Source organism: Anastrepha ludens, chromosome X (genome assembly GCF_028408465.1).
Source record: "Anastrepha ludens isolate Willacy chromosome X, idAnaLude1.1, whole genome shotgun sequence".
In the NCBI taxonomy this organism is placed as follows: domain Eukaryota; kingdom Metazoa; phylum Arthropoda; class Insecta; order Diptera; family Tephritidae; genus Anastrepha; species Anastrepha ludens.
The window spans coordinates 1713552-1717895 of record NC_071503.1 but is presented as its reverse complement, the minus strand read 5'-3'; the positions used below and the strand labels follow the sequence as shown (position 1 = coordinate 1717895).

Genomic DNA, 4344 nt, shown 5'->3' with positions numbered 1-4344 from the left:
TAAATGAGAATACCTGGGAGCAAACTATGGAATGGGGAACAACCCAGTCAACCCCAAGAACCGTCGAACTTCTAAATGATTTTGTGGAGTCGCATATGCCTCTATGGCCAAAGTTATCAAAATCCCAAGCCTTATGCCATTTACGTCAACCTGATACCCTAAGAAACTAACCTCATTACTCAAAAATTAACACTTGGATAGTCTTAATGTTCGCCCCTCTTGTTGAATAATTTTCAGAAATTCTTCTAAATAAAATAAGTTTTCTTCTTCGGTATCAGTCACTATAACCAATCCGTCCACAAATCTAACGACAGCTTTCTTTAAGGCTCAATTAATTCTGGCATCATCCTTTGGAAAGCATATGGAGCATTCCGTAAGCCAGATGGCATTCTATTAAACTCAAAATGCCACCAGGCATTACGAATGCATTGAATGGTTTAGAATCTTCTTCTACTTCAATCTGGTAATATCCAGACATAAGGGGTAACGTAGAGAGAAATTTCTTTCCAGACAATGTTGCTAAAACTCCATCCACTGTAGGCATCAACCAGGGTTGTTTTTCTGTAATTGCGTGCCGTCTTCGAAAATCTACACAGAACCTATCTTCGCCATTCTGTTTACGTACAAAAACAGAAGGTTATGCATGCAATAAATTTGACTTTCTAAAAATGCCCAAATGCAACAACTCGTCCACTATTTCTTCAACTACGCGCTGTTTTTTAATAGGAGTACTGTACGGTTTTTTAACAACCGGAACGTTAACTTAATGTCCATCTTAAATTTTCTCGACTTTCTCAATTCGGGTAACTTTTCTCCAAACAGTTCGGAGATTGTAGTTTCTTTACACAATTCCACGCACACATTTTCATCAGAAATTTTATTTACTAATATCTCACTTTCAACACATTCCTCACTTGCCATCTGATGTTCACGGTTACCCTCTTTTGTCTGAACTTTTATTTTGGGCTTCCCACAATTTCTCTGCAATTGTAGCAAATTGGTCCACTTTCTCTTTTATTTACAAAAGTTTTATTCACTTCACCGAAACCATGCGAGGCCTGCTGAGTTGTGATTCTTTGAATAACTTCACTATACCTATTCCGATTTTTAAAACTCGCAGAAAAATTCAGGAGCGAATGCAGCAAGTCGGCGAATTTCGCAAACTTCATTGCACTTAATGTTTTCCACAAATTATCATCACTTAATCCGTTGACAATAAAACTGACTATCGAACTGTTATCCATATTATCCGGACGAACTATTGTTAACATTTTATAATAGAATTGTACCAATGTCTCTCCTTGATATATTTTAGTTTTCATCATTCGTATGTGAGTGTCCGCCGAATTTCTTTCTCACATTCCGAAAGTTCGTCAAAACGCTACCATAAAGTCATTCCATTCCCGGAATGCTGGCTGAGCATCAGCCCATCGCTTACAACCCATTTATAATGAGCTCTTGCTTGCAGTAATTTATATTAAAGCTTTTAGCAGAGTGGGTCTAACAAATACATAGTCACAAAATTTAAATGAATATAAATAAAATGAATAATATTTTAAAGAATTTTATTAATAGTTTTCTACAGTGTGATATATTTCCAAACAATCAGGAATGTGCAGTGCAACAAGGCATTTCTTACATTAATATAGGATAGCTTCATTCCCAGGCGTGTTTGGTATTCAGGAATATTAATATTTTGTAGAATTTCTTCTGCAATGTCCAGCCGAAATTTTCAAAATTAAAATTTCTTTTCGAAATAAGTAAAATGATTTTTTATAGTTAATTGTGCAGGCGTACATTGCACGTCATTGCCAGTCTAGAGCAGATAGCAAGTCAAAGTGCATTGACCGTCTTTCCAGCGTAAGCGTTTAAAGCATATGTCATGTATCTAAAACCGTTCATCTAGAACCTTTCTGCGATCTTTCCGTAGATGCATTGATGAATTGAGGCGAGTTATCGGGCGATGAAATTTTGTTGGTGCAAACAAAAATTAAAGGCCGCCGAAATTGTTTACCGTCCCTTTATCGCACCAAAGGCCCTTTCTCTTCACAACAGATTCATTCGACCCTCTTCGCCGAATTTTGGAAGACTTTAGAATGCAAGTGTGAAGCATCATTTAAAGCGAGTTATTAGTGATCACGTCTTAACCTTTGAAGATCCTGACGACTTATTAGTTCAGACACCGTTGGTGCGATTCACTAGCACATTTTATCGATATTCGTTTTGTTATCTTTCCTTAACCACAATTTTTACGATTTTGCTATTCAGTAACCCATTTCATTATGAAAATCGACAAGACAAAATCAGATGTTAGGTTAACCTGTCGATTATCGCGAACTAAACGACAATAATTTTGGTGTTGTTAAATCAAACGATAAAGAAGAATTAGTGATTTTAATCAAAACTGAGAAATTATATGATCAAAAACTTATTTAAAAAGCGCGAGTATGTCCTTTGAGTATTTGGCTTATGATTTATCGCGTGGAGAAGAGGAAGTGAGCCCTCAAATAGTTGATCGAAGTTTGCTCCGTTTAACTCCAGACTTGACTGAGGACGTAGTTTCGCAGCTTGACAGCCATCTTAGAGGTTCCAGAATAACAGCGATTTCGACTGAAAAACAGGTAAATTCGGTAACATTCAAGCTAATTCAGTTCTAAATTCAGCCTTTATACAACTAACTAGCAGCACTGAAGAAGCGTATGTCAACCACCACGACTACCATTCGCTTAATGTACAAATGGTAACAACATAATTTGTAAAGTATTCAAGAATCAAGATTCCCTTTTAATGTTTTACAGATACTACTCTTAAAATTTTAAACGTAAATGCCAAATTTCCGGGAGCACGGCACGATTCATATATTTGGAGTTCCTCTGCGGTGCGAAGGGTTATACAACGGAGTTTTGAAATTGGAAACCATAACATGTTTTTGATTGGTAGGCTTTTTAAGCTATTAATAAATATATTTAAATAAAAATAAGGAAATTAAAAATCAAAAATTCTCTGCAGGTGATTCCGGGTACCTTTTGGAGCCTTGGCTGATGACTCCTCTAACAAACCAACCGGAAGGTAGTCCGAGATTCTTGTATAATGAGGCATCGTGCAAAGCTCGTAACCCAGTTGAGAGACTTTTTGGCGTTCTTAAGGCAACGTGGCGGTGCTTGTCTCAACAAAGGACACTCTTGTATGATCCAGGATTTACTGGACAGGTAGTGCTCAGTTTTACATAATATAATAAGCGTGCTCAGTTTTACATAATATTCGTTTAAGAGAAGGAATATACCAGACCGAAAATGAATTCACAGAGCCCAGAACAAACAACATTTTTGTAAACCAAGATGGATGGTGCATCAGCAAAGCGCATCCAAGACCGACTGATTGCTAATTTTTTTACTTATATACTATTTTCACTTATAATCATTCCGCACACATATCTATGTGAACACTCGGGTATAAAAAGTTAAAACATTTTCATATTTATTGTTAAAACCTTTTACTGAACAAAATTACATGCAGATTCAATAACAACAATTCAGTCTTTAACTTCAGTTTACATACAGTTTTAGGTTACAGGTACATAATTATATTTATGTATATAGGTATGCATAAGCGTATGCACACATGCTGTACAAGTTCAAAGGTCAGTCTATTTGTAAAAACGAAAACAATACATTCTAATTCATTTAATTAATGTTACTTAACATTAGCATAGCTTGTTTACTTATGTAATTCAAATAAAAAGTTACTTCTGGTCCTAAAATAAACATTTGGTATATATGCACATAAAAAGGTAATAAGGAACTGCGGAATTGGTTTCTAATCTACATACATACGATAGATTGCATTCGTTAGATTGTTGTTGTTCCGCTGTAGCGCTTAAACCATTCCCCAATACGGCTATTGCATCCGTCATCATTTTATTCGCCTGGGCACTTGCAGAGCTGCTTTCGGCTAAGATCTATTAAAAAATAGCAAGAACAATTAATAAAATGCCACTTTTATGTGTTGAAAATAAATTACCTTTAAAGCATCTGCTTGTTGTTTCGCGACTTCTACGGTTTCTACACTCGACTGGGCTAGCATCTATTAAAAAACAATCACCAATGGACAAATATAATAAAATTATTTTACATAAAGTTCAAAAGAAATTACCTTTAGTGCATCTGCCTGTTTTTCTGCTATTTCCAAAAATTTCTTCCGAGCATCACCGTCTTCTTCCATGAGCTTTCTTTTCAAGCTCGCCCGTGGTGTTCTCCTGTCTGAAATGTGCGAATTACCTGACTTCAACGTGAAATTTTCTGCAAGTGGCGTCCGTAAAGGCGACGGGGCTTCCGAAATCATCCT

At 36.1% G+C, this 4344-nt stretch overlaps 1 long non-coding RNA gene across 1 annotated transcript; it reads left to right on the top strand.

Moving 5' to 3' along the window:
* Positions 1-2554: 2554 nt before the first annotated feature.
* Positions 2555-3655, top strand: LOC128869337 (uncharacterized). Its single transcript, XR_008455266.1, has 4 exons — positions 2555-2621; positions 2686-2740; positions 2799-2936; positions 3010-3655. It is a non-coding gene; the product is annotated as an uncharacterized LOC128869337 (long non-coding RNA).
* Positions 3656-4344: the final 689 nt, after the last annotated feature.